General features: G+C 39.4%; 1 long non-coding RNA gene across 3 annotated transcripts in view; it reads right to left on the bottom strand.

The window, feature by feature from the left end:
• The window catches only part of LOC123370641, a 64,489-nt gene extending 52,056 nt beyond the window's left edge, over positions 1–12,433 (bottom strand). For 2 of the 3 annotated variants that reach the window (XR_006579490.1, XR_006579492.1), the window contains exon 1: positions 12,120–12,433. This is a non-coding gene — a long non-coding RNA (uncharacterized LOC123370641). Of the gene's footprint in view, positions 1–11,001; positions 11,112–12,119 lie in introns of all 3 variants that reach the window. The other variant, XR_006579491.1, reaches the window with a different exon arrangement.
• Between the last annotated feature and the right edge of the window lie 527 nt (positions 12,434–12,960).

Genomic DNA, 12,960 nt, shown 5'->3' with positions numbered 1-12,960 from the left:
AAACCAGTCAGAGAACACTTCAACCTCAATTACACACCTCAATTACACACTCAATTACATACCTCAAATGCGCAATACTCCAACAAAAAAGCTTCAAAAACAGACTCCAACAAGAAACTGCAGAATTAGAATTAATTTGCAAACTGGATACCATTAAATTAGGCTTGAATAAAGACTGGGAGTAGATGGGTCATTACACAAAGTAAAACCTATTTCCCCATGCTAATTTTCACCCCTACTGTTACTCACACCTTCTTGTCAACTGTTGGAAATGGGTCATCCTGATTATCACTACAGAGGTTTTTTTAATCCTGCTGATAATAGCCCACCTTAACTGATTACTCTCGTTATAGTTAGTATGGCAACACCCATTTTTTCATGTCCTCTGTGTATATAGGTTTCAGAGTAACAACAATGTTAGTCTGTATCCACAAAAAGAACAGGAGTACTTGTGGCACCTTAGAGACTAACAAATTTATTTGAGCATAATCTTTCATGGGCTACAGGCCACTTCTTCGGATGCATAGAATGGAACACACAGAAAGAAGATATTTATACATACAGAGAACATGAAAAGGTAGCAATAAATTTGTTAGTCTCTAAAGTGCCACAAGTACTCCTGTTCTTTTTGCTGATACAGACTAACATGGATACTACTCTGAAACTAGAGATTAATTTGACCTATTGTGTTTACTAAAGCCTTCCTGGATCAAAGAGGACTGTGCTTTAAAAGTTGGAATTTCCTAAGACTCAGGGCAGAACTCTGGAACACCACAAGGAATTTATCATTTTCCTCTAGTCTACCAGAACCAGTGATGGAAGGCTGCATTTTCGGCCAGAAAGACATCTTTGCTTTCCAAAAGGGTGAGATGCTTACGGTGACTTTGTGCAGCTGACATTACACTGTTCTCCTTTGTATCTGCCCAGAGAACACACACTGCACCAACTCCTAGTTTGCCAGAGCCATCACTCCAGTGTGCTCTTCTCAGGAGCCGCCTAGAGGGATTTTGACTGAGGCAATGATCATTTATCTTGGGTGCTCCTGCTGGAAACAAAGCCCTCTACACTCTCCCCCTGTGCAGGTAATGTCTGTAAGTCATAATGCAATCCATAGTACATTTCACACTCGCTCTAGCCCCACTGAGTATACTCCCTTCCCGCCCCCTCAAAAAAACCCTATGTTTTCGTACAGTTCCCAGTACAAATGTCAGACTAACATGGGTAAAAGAAAGATTGGTAGAAACAGGTTATTTCATACCTAATCCCATCTACCAGAAGTGGGTCATTATCCATATAGTATTAGAATACGGCATGGCCTTAAAGTTATATGAAACTCATGATCAATTATATCCACAATAAAAGCAGAAGAATTTCTGCATGGTGTATTTCTGTACACTTTTATTAATAGTGTTTCATTAATATTTCTTTGGGGGCTAGTGAAAGGAAGAAGAAAGGGTTAAAAATCCCAGTCTCTCAGGGCCTCTTCCTATTACGAACTGCAAGTAGAGAAGAGAGAGGAAGGAACATTTTCAAGCGATCGTTGTGAATTACGCTGCTCTAAAGCCACAAAAAGCAAAGATAGCACTATGATATTGAAATAAAGCCTCATACTACCCTATAGTCCCTCTACATTTCTGCAGATAAAGATTGTTCATGGGGCACTGGTGGATTTGTGGGCAAATGAGTTGGGGATGTGAGATGGAGGTGTAGGGACCACAAACCTGGATTTGTATGGCATAAATGAGATGTCATCCATTATTGGGCTCAAGCCGCTGTTATTTTCGAAGAAAGACCCCTAGATATTTTGAACCCAACCCTTGTTGCTTCAACCAACACCTGCAGGATGATTACATCCAGACCAGCCTCTGAATAGGTCCTGCAGAGTCTGACAATGCTACAACAACTTCAATTATCATAGATAGGAAATATGTGATTAAAAGAGAAGAAAACACACTTTTTTCCCTCCTGTGATGGCAAAAGCCCTGTAGCCAAACATTGGCTGTTCATGCTTGAAGACAAAGAAGTTGATGCTGGCTTGGCTGGGTATCTATTCAGCTGAAGGATTAAGTTATGAGACAGAGGAATAGAGCTGGAGAAATGACTATACAATCCTACGCACACTGCTCTGACTTACCCTAGCGCAGCAGGCTACAAAGCTCTGTAAATCATAGTAAACAAGTATGCTGATCGATCATATGCTGCTGGACATACAATGTCTGGCAGATACTATGCCAGAGATAAATTGAACCTCTTTCCAGGATTTTATATTGCCCCAACACATTCTAAATGAAAACCAGAACTCACTTCCTTACAATATTAAGCCTCAAATTATTTTCTTGCATGCAAGCCATGCATAATGGGCACTGTGAAACAAAGCATGGAGATGATCATGGGAGAAGCAGGCAGACAAACATTTCAGGCTAAGCTCCTTGGCAGAGCAAAGAAGCTGAGGGAGGTTCACATTAAGAGTGAGACTTTAGCTGAAGAATCAAGAGAGCAAGGGTGGGGGCTGGAATTAATATGGGAAGCTGGGAGCCGAAGGGAAGAATTTGGACTTAGGGAGACGCTGAGAAGGGCAAGGATTCTCAAGTGTGTGTGGAAGAGGACATACTTGGAAGTTGGGATTTGTTTTGTGGTTTGTGGGTTTTATTGGTTGTCTGAGAGGAAAGAGGGGAGACGTGACGTGAGAGAGCATTGCCACTGCTTGTCTTTGAGGTAGCCTGGAGCTGAAGAGTAAGGAAGAAGTTGGAAGAAGCATTAAATCAAGTTATTTGCTGGGCAGATGGCTGGTTTCTCCAGCAGTGGGTCCAATTTTGAAGACCCTTCTCTGGCGAAACTCCTATTGACTTCAATAAAAACTTCACTGCTACATCCATAGTGTCCAACTGTGAGCTTGCTTACACCCGTGAGATTCAGAAGTACCTCCACTGAAGTCAATAAAGTTACACTGGTGTAAAACTAGTTACGGGAGGAGAATCATGAGTATGTGAATTATCAAAATGAAAACACATTAAAAAGGTACTATCCATACTTCTAATATCTTTTTTTGATACCCACAGTCTGAGGTATATTGCACATCATGCAATATTGTAGATGTGCATGATCAAGATTCTGTCACCATTCTGGCCATGATAAATCAGGACATCCTAGGCTATGTCAGCAACACTGCTTCCATTTTCACCAAAATTAGCATGAAACAAGTTTCAAAACTTAAGAAAGTTAGATTAAATTTTAAAAATAAAACAGATTTCACTCTGATGCTTATGAGGTGGGGTTAGAACAAAGTTAAGCCTGACCATGATGTTGAAAAATCATTTCCACATGAACGGTGTCCCTCTTACATCTACATCATATGTTCAAGAATTGTACACATGCTACCACCAGCAATCAACTTCCAGTTAGCAAAGCTCTGAATAACCTTAGCAGAATGACGTGCTCATGTGAGTCACAGCTCACGTTATTGTTCATTCAGTTATGTCTCAGTAATTTGAACTAATTGAGTCAAATAATATAATGTCACAGAACTTGGGTGTAAACAATTTCTGCTTCTGCTTTAGTTTCTCATCTTCAATTATCAACTCTCGCTAATCACCATTACTGTCAGAACCGACATCAGAGTCTACAGCAGTATTTATCTTATACCCAGTTCTTATTTCAATAGTCTCATTTACATATTTTATCGGTTTTCCACCTTTATGTCTCATTCTTGGTATTCTGTCTAAATTAAAAGCATGCTCCCCCATACTGTACTTATCTCTTTTCAGTATTTGTCTTATTCACATTGCATTTTTTTTCTTTTTAGTATCAATCCTGTTATTTTCAGGATTGTATCTAACCCCGTAAATTCCCCTTTTGTCTCTTTTTCCCCCCTTCTCCTCCTAATGACTCATTATCATAACTTGTTTCTTCTCACTGACTCTCTGAATGACTGCTCTGCGCATGTGTCTAATGAAGGGTATTGCAGACAATCGAAGGCTCTCAGCAAGAGAGTGCCAAACTGCCAGACCCCAAATCATCAACACCCCCTGTGAGCTCTACCAGAGAATCGTGGCAGATTGTGGTTTTAGCTTGCCCTAATTTGAGACCCATAGTTATACGGTGTTCGGTTTACAGAGAGCCACTTCTGCTGCTGCCTTATTATTGGAACGTTTTTTAGAGCTACACTGTATCGATACAATAAATAATATAAAACATGTTCCTTTTATTAATGATGCTTAATAACAGGCAAATAAAATATTATTTTAATCTCCGTTGTGTTTCAGACTTTTATATATTCTCCTACATCTTACAGCTCTATCTTTTCCCCTAACCTTTTCATTTCTGTTGTTATTCTTTCTTTGCCTCCTAACTATATCTAGCCTTCAACAAGGTCTCCCTTCATTTCAAACCCATTTTTCTCTTGCACACAATACGCAGGGATGCCAAGATCCTCACACTTTTATACCTCTCTCTCTCTCAGCTTCTCTCTCTGTTTCTGTGTAACTGCATATTTCTCCCGTTTCTTATTACGTTTACCTCTTCCGTTGCCTTATCTCTGTGTATCTTGCCTCTTCTTTCACAGGTCCTTCCACTATTCATTCTCTCCCTCCTTGCTCTCTATTCCCATTTCCTCATTGATTTTCTCAACATCTAATCATTAACCTTTTCCAACTCTTAATCCACCGCAAGTCTTTTCTCTTTTAAACCTTCCCACTAAGCAGAACAATTTAAATTGAAATTTGAATAGAACACAGGTCAGGATTTGAGTGCAAATATGACTATGGTTTGTTCAGTTTAAAAGGTTATATTGCATTTTGGATGGTTGGTCTGTTTCATGGGGTTTACTAGACAAGCACATAATATAGTCAAATATGAGATAAACTAACATTTTCTAGCCAAATGAACAGAATAGGATTTGAGTCCAATCTCTGTGCAAAAGGTGAACTATGAAAAATAACGGCATACCATAAGAATAGCGCTCCATAACAACTCTATTTGCTTTGGCAGATCTGAAAGTGGCTTATGGTTTGGGCTGAATTTCCATATTAAAGCCTTAATCAAATATGATCAGAGTTTAACCCATTCCCAAATCCATCTATTGATACTTACACTGTTTATTTACTATGAGGATATGCCATCATTTCAGGAAACGTTTTTTTTTTTCCTGGCATGCCATCTTTCTGGTGGCTGCAGGAAACAGCATCCAGTTCCAAAATGATCACTTTCGGGCTACAGCTACCAGAAAGATGACATGCCAGGAAAAAAAAAAGTTTCTCTAAGAGGAGTGACTCATAAATGAAGGGACTCCATGCTGTAGACCACCACTACCATTGTGTTTTCCATGTGCTTCATTTTGGCTGTCTATTCCAGAATTGGCTCCCTAAGCATGTCTTTACTAATTGTAACACTGATTGTCCTAGTAAAAGGAATTAATATTGCATGAAAAATAAATGCTATTTGGGTGGAATTGCAGAGTTCAGCAGCATAGTCCTGTTGTGTGTATGGGAAGAAAATATGATATAGAGAATATTCGTCTCTATGTCTTATATTTCTTGCAGGCTTTCATGATTACAAATTATGTAAAGCCTAGCAATGCCATATACCTGACCAAGATATACTGCAAGGTTCTTTTATCATGCTTTGTAGCAAGTGTCTCACTGAAGCGATAGGTATTGTATATCAAATGCAATACATTTTCAGTTCCATGCAAGACATGGCACAAAATACTGTATTCTGTACTTTCAATTGAAATTTGCAAACCAGGCAGCAGTATGTCTCAGCCAGGAAAAAAGGCTTTCACTGTGGCAATATGGGGCTGACCCAATACAATTTGCTGCATGAGATGGAGGTGTAGTAGACAGGATTTGGGGTGTATGTGCAGAAAGACAACCTCCCTTATGAGCTTTGGAGCCTAGTTGCATGAGGGCTTCTTTTATGTCCTCATATGAAGTCCACAGCAGTGCCCAAGAGGCTAGGGAGGAGTAGGGATGACGCCATGAGTTCACTGCTACCTTGATCTGCCTGGCCATTATATCCCATCCAGGGAGCAGGTGTGCAACAACAAAAGGGGTTACTGCAGCCTTATGGCTCAGCTGCCTCTTCATTGCCACCTGCCCCTGAGAAGCCTTTCTGTAATCACCACATCTGCTTGAGCATCATCAGCGCCATGGTGTTGCTGTTGTTGCAAGAAACATAAAAAGCATATTCCATGGTGTGTTGGTGAGATAGAAAAAAAATCCCGTCTTTCCCATATTCAATTGTGTCAAGGTTGTATTAAAAGCATGACTGTGATTCTAACTGGCATCTTGACAACAGTCTAAATTCCATTCCAACTCATTAATTAACTCACTCATGCAACTCCCAGACAGATTCCACTTGCTCCTTGCATGGCCTTCTATCAGGAAGTCTGACAACATAATATGAGTTTAAAAGACTGACAGAGAGAAAATATTGTCTAGTCTGTGCAAGCAGTGAATAAAGTATATCTTTTTTCATACTCAGGAATTACCTAACAATGGCATTTTTCCAGTCTTCCTTCTACCCTTAGACTGTCTATATTTTACTTCAAAACTCTATTGATTATGTAGGTATTCCGATGTCTATAATTAAAAGGATACATAGATCTCAAGCTGCCCTTGTAAGATGTATTATAACTTAGCACTTATGATTTTCAGAGTGGCCTATCCTCACAGGTTGTTATGCACTCTACACTGCTTATCCACTCATTGGATCTGTATCACTCCTACTCTACAAGACCAACAGTGGACTAACAGCTGACCGATCACCTTTATTTTCACACCTAGAAACTTATGATCCATAAAAATCTGTACAACTGAGAAAGTCTGGGGTGAAACTATAGAACCCAACAGCAGGACAATTTCCATGAAGGTTTCTTGACTGTGTAGCTTCCTACTAGGGAAGAACAGAAGGAGAATCTGTCTCTCTTCTTGTAGATCACAATGCAAGACACACCATTTGGTGCAGACCTTCCCCCCCATAAAGGAGGTTATAACATGAATGATGGGATTCTTCTCCAGAATGACCCATAGCTATTCAACCTAGCCAAGGTAGAAGCTGAGAAAATGGTCTGCTGCAAGAAAGCATCTTTTGGCCTAGTGGATTGAGCACTGGACTCATACTTGTGAGACTTGGATTCTAGTCCTGGCTCTTCCACTGGTCTGTGGAGTGATCTGGGGCAAGTCATGTCACTTCTCTGTGCCTTGGTTTCCCCATCAGTAAAATAAGGACCTCCTTTGTATTGGACTTTTGAACTCTACTGATGAAAAGTGTTCTATAAATACTATAAGACATATATTAATTATGTTATTATTAATTATTATTATTGCACTATTGCTTTTGGCACCTAAAACTATGGTATTGTACATATTAGAAATGCTGATAAAGAGATGAATCTCTTGTAAGACTTTCAAACAAATATAAGTGTCACTATTTACACATGGGGAAATGGAGGCAGAGAAATTAAGTGATTTGCACAGAGGGAAGTGCTGTCAGAACTGCAATCTGAATATAAAAGTCCGTGAATAACATGCTCATTTTCAGACTGAGTCTATATTCCTCCTTCTAATTTATTTGGAAGTTTTGGAATTTCTATCAGCCAATTGTTTCCTCATTCACAGTCCATTTAAATAGCCTTAGACTAGATAGTTAGTGGCTAGCTGACTGTCCTCCTCAACCATAATGAGATGCTGATGCATTGGTGAAACTTGCCAGTCTTCTGCATAGAAGAAAAACAACTCTCTGGAGTTTGACTTACAGGTGAAATGTTTAGGAACCCCCAAATCATTATCTCTGCTAGCAGAAGTCTAAAGGGGAAGGTGACTATATGTATCATGACAAATATTTTTCATATATATTTCATGGATTTTGTCAAATAAAGCAACTCAGTGTAGGAAGTGTCAGACAATTAGTTTGTAGGGTCACTAGTACAAAAGGTCACAACTGCAGCAGAGGTTATATCATTTCTTGGCTGGATGAGTTTCAAGGAATAAGATAAGCAGGTACTGGATATTTTTTATTTAATTACCCTTTCCCTGAACTACGTTTCCAACCACAAATGTATTTGTTTTTTCTTTTATGTGTATATTTTGAACCTTGACTTATTCAAGTTTGTTAACTCCAACAAGGGGGAAACTAAAAGTGGCCCCACAGGAAGTTTTATAAAGATCTAGGTTGATAGGGTGATGAACAGAGAAAATAACACCTGACTGTTAAGATTTAAATTACAGCAGTCCAGAGGGAGGCCCCCTCAGAGGAATAAGAGATGCATCATAAACATACCCCCAGTGCAGCACAGTGAGTTACATGCAGAAGAGTCAATCTCATTTCACATAAGAGGAAACAAATTCCGCTGTGAGGACTTTCTATGGATGCATCTCTGTGTGTGACGGAAGGAAGGGATGTCTTTACTTGTCAAGACTGCTATCAATTTTATTTTCCCAGGGTGACCTCTAAGGCATTGAGAGCTCCAGCTTGGGCTTGAAACACTAGTTTTGATACAAAGACCTGTATAGTTAAATGACATATAGAATAAGGTAATTTATAAGTACATAATAGACAAGACCATTATAGATCACTATACTTCAAAAGGAAATTCACGAATGTACATTTCTGACATATCAATTTGGAACACATGCCTCCGGATGACTTTACCCCTCCCTGCCTGTCTGTATGTTAAAGGAAGCCATAATAAAACTAATTTCTATCATCACCAAGGGCACTGCAGATGAAAAATGAGCACAGAAGTTGAAATGACCATAAATATTAGATGCCAAAATATATCACTGTTCAAAATGCAGTAGGGACTGGCTGTTGTGCAGGCCTGTATATATTCTGCACCTTGAGACTGAGTCATTTCTATTTCTTTCAGAATGATAAATAGGTCACAGAGTTCAACCACATAACCAGTTAACATGTACAGGATACAAACCACAATGCAACATGTTGCATTTTCTCTCCTTATAGCAATCGTTGTGGTACCAAATAATAATCACCAAAAAATCCTACATTTAAACTACAAACTAGCCACTGCACTGAAGCCTGAAAGTTTCCATTCCCCCCCTTTGAAGATTTTCCAATGAACAACAGTGAGTTCCTGTAAAAAAAATGACGACAAGTGGAATTTTAGAGCCTGTTTTCATAAGGATTCAGCACCCACAATTCCAGCTGGAGCAAAGGGCTTAGTGCTACACGGTGCTGAGTGACGCTGGAGCTATGCCTTATGCTATCACTGAATTTGATGCAAGAGGACAGAACTCAGTACCTGGCTGGACTGGGAGCTTGCAGGTGTTGAGCAGTAGCATTCTGAAAATAAGGCCCTTTCTCCAAGGCCAGATCTCAGCTTCAGTCGCTGAAAAATTCAGTGTAGCCATGCCAATTTGTGGTCGTAGGACCACACACCAAAGCTCCTCTGTTTGCCAACCATTTTCCTATCTCCAGCTGCTAGAGAAGTATCTGTGTTTAAAAAGAAGCTTGCAATTAAAAACAATAGTAAAATATATTTTCTCTTTTCTGCTGAGGAAACAGATATGCTTTCTGTGGGGAAATATATGTATCTCATAACGGCTTCCTGTCTTATTCTACTCTAGGCTAACAAGTACTCTGATATGTTTGCCTTATTCCCTGAGTGATGCTAAAAAGTTGGAAAACAGCTGAGAGCATTGTCTGACCTGGAAACAAACCATTTTTGTTTTCTATAACCTGAGTTTACTTAATTGCTTTCAGAACACCACAGAAAAAGACCAGATGAAAGGATTTGGATATGTGAATAATGGTAGTGCCCCCACACTCACTATACTTAGACCAATGTTCACATATTATTGTTTTGATGCTATTCATAATAGTTAGTATTGTGGAAGTTATCAACCTGCAAGGGTGACCTCCCTGTCACTATAGCTACATTGATACTGGGGAGTGGGTCCACCAGGTGTATCAGGACCTTGTTATCATTTATTGTACTGATTTTATTATTAATAAAGAGCTTTTGAAGATTAAAGTTTGTGAAAGATCAAAAGGGAAACCATGAAAATGGAAAAGAAGGAAAGAATTGCACATATCCTCTGATAGTCCCAGGCTTGGGAGATACAGCACAGCATTATCACACCATCAAAGACCCTTTCTTATCACATTTTGTTGTAGGTCCACAGCCTACAGGCATAGCAAACCTCCCAGTTGGACCTACTGGCTCTGCCTCTTTCATGTCCTTTCCTTTGTGTGACATACTAGCTTCTCTGCATCTTCACTTCTATTTTATTTGCCCTCCTTCTCACTGATTAACAATGTTTAGTTAACCCTTTATCAATTTATATTCAGAGCCAATCTTACAATCACGCTCGTTATTTTCTGCCTTTCTCTGCTACTCCTAAAAGAACATCAAATACACTGGACCAAATTGAAATGTTAAATGTTTCCCTTTAAAGTATTCTACCTATCATTGTTTACACATTTCAAGTGAAGTTTCTTTGTATAGACTTTGTCCAGGCTGCTATTCCTGAAAGTACATATAGTGTTGTGTGTTCAATGAAAACCAATGTGAAAATCTCTGGGTTGGGGAGGAGATAATTCATGACAACAGACTAGAAAATAGCAAAGAAATGCTGTCCTAATGATTACAATCCTAAAAAGATCCACCAAGTAATCCAAGGCTTCCCTGTCATTAACAAGCTGTAAGGACTCTGTGCCAGATTTTTAAAAGGTATTTAGGTGCCTAAAGATGCAGACAGGCACCTAGTGGAATTTTCAAAAGTGCCTAGAAACCCACCTGAAAGCTTAAGTGCTCTCTAGTATCCTACTATCTGCAACTTTAGGTGCCTAAATACCTTTTACAAATCTGCCCCTTAATGACTAGGTTCTCTCACCATTTCCAGAGCTGAGTAGTACTTTAGTCCATGTAAAATCCCATTGAAATGAGAGGAACTACTTGGGGAGTAAGGTACTAGTCAGTGGAGGAGCGGCAAAATTTGGCCATTAGTTACGGTACATAATATGTTTGGGTGACCTACTCACAAATTCACCCCAAATTTCCACTGCTGCTTCCTGTGCTCTATTGGTTCTGCGGATAATGACTCCAGTCTTCAAGGCAGTCAGTCTAGAGCCTTTCACGAGCTTTAAATTCACTAAAAACAAGAAAGCTATTCAAAGAGAAGTTGTATAAATGTTACATGACCTTTTTCACTTAATGAAAGTCTGTCTCAACCAATTCATTTATCTCTACTTTCCAGGTAATTAATATATATGAGAGAGAGAGAGAGATTCAGCAGCAGTCCTGAGGACTGAGAATAGTTTGATTCAAAAGTAACATACAGCTTTAAGTACATGGAACACAAACTGTACTAGAAGTAGCGATGTAATGGGTGAATGATAGATACATGACAAAGTATCACTATTAATGTGCAGAAATTTAGGCACAAAATACATTAACCTTAAAAACACCGATCTCTAGCTCACAACTTTATCAACCTCATTCAAAGATATGTGAAACAGATTTTTAAATAATTTCAGATATAGCTGTTTAGAGATGGATAATTATATTGATAAGAGATCGGAGAGACTTACATATGAGTGACTGGAAAGAGTGGGACTGTTTAGAAAGCTGATGAATAACAGAGGGTATGACAGAGCTACACAAAATAATGAGTGGTACAGAAAAGGTAAATTGTGAGCTTCTATTTGACCTCTTGTAACACAAGAGCAAGGAGACATTCAATTAAATTAAAGAAGGCAACAAATTAATACCAATTAAAGAAATATATTTCTACAAAGCACAGATGTAACTTGTGCAATTTACTTCCACAAATATATCACTGTGAATTTTGTACTTTGAAACTAGAAAAATGCTATAAGTAGTGGTAATCACTAAGGTCCTGAGCCTGCAAACATATACATTATTAAGTTTAAGCATACAAGTAGTCTACTGAAGTCGATGTTACCAGTTGTGTCCTCAGGTTAAGCATGTGCTTAAGTGTTTGCAGGATCAGGGTCTATATCAGCGTTGTGTACATATGCTAAAAACACCCTCACATGACTCCTGCACATAACTTTGCTTCACAAATATAGAACCAGGAAATCATCAGTGGTTCTAAAGAAACCATCAGTCATCACTAATATCCTCACCAAACACTGACCTGTTGCCAGTTTCTACATTATAGGTGTGTTCACTTGGAAGATAATGGTGTCCAAGCTATGACAGCATGTAATCTTTCAGATGATCTGGGCCCCTCATAATTGTAATTTTAAATTGAGCTACAGCATGGAAACAGCCCTAGCGGTGATGATATATGACCTTTTCCTGGCCATGGACAAGGTACAAACACCTAGGCTCATGCTTATGAGTCCATAGCCTCAGCAGTGTCTGAGAATATCAGTCACAAGGTGCTGCTGTCACACTTACAAAATGTAGAGGGATTTGATAATTATTTCCTGACAGATCTCAGAGAGTCACGATGAGCAGCTTCTCCCATTATTACCAGACAGAAGGGAGCTGGAATTTCTTATTGTGAGTATTCTGCAGACATACACTCCTGCTAACACCTGGACATCACAGCAATTGGTGCCTGCTAGCTGCCTGATTGGAGAACACAGTTATTTTCACACTGATATTCAATCATGATAGGGTGCTATCTATTCCTTTCTCTCCATTGTAGTAGAAATATAAACATTTTAACATTCCTGCTACACATCCTGGGGCATCTTGCAGCTCATAGTCAGTGCGGGAGCTCAGCTGTGAGGCAGAAACGTTTCTTGCACCTGCTACTACAGTAGGAGGAGCAGACCGCCTCCAAGCCCCTCCCCTACCAAAAGAAGACTTTACCTGGATTTGGACTGCAGCACAGCAGCCAGGTTACCTAGGCATTGTGGTTAGCTCTGGAGGAATGTCTTTCAAGAGTCTGGAGATGTTGAAGAGGAGAGATTATGGCCCGAAGATGAAAAGGAATCAGGAGGAGGATTGTAGGCCACTGCCTTACA

This window comes from Mauremys mutica, chromosome 5, assembly GCF_020497125.1.
Source record: "Mauremys mutica isolate MM-2020 ecotype Southern chromosome 5, ASM2049712v1, whole genome shotgun sequence".
Classification (NCBI taxonomy): domain Eukaryota; kingdom Metazoa; phylum Chordata; order Testudines; family Geoemydidae; genus Mauremys; species Mauremys mutica.
This window is presented reverse-complemented; position numbering and strand designations above follow the sequence as displayed.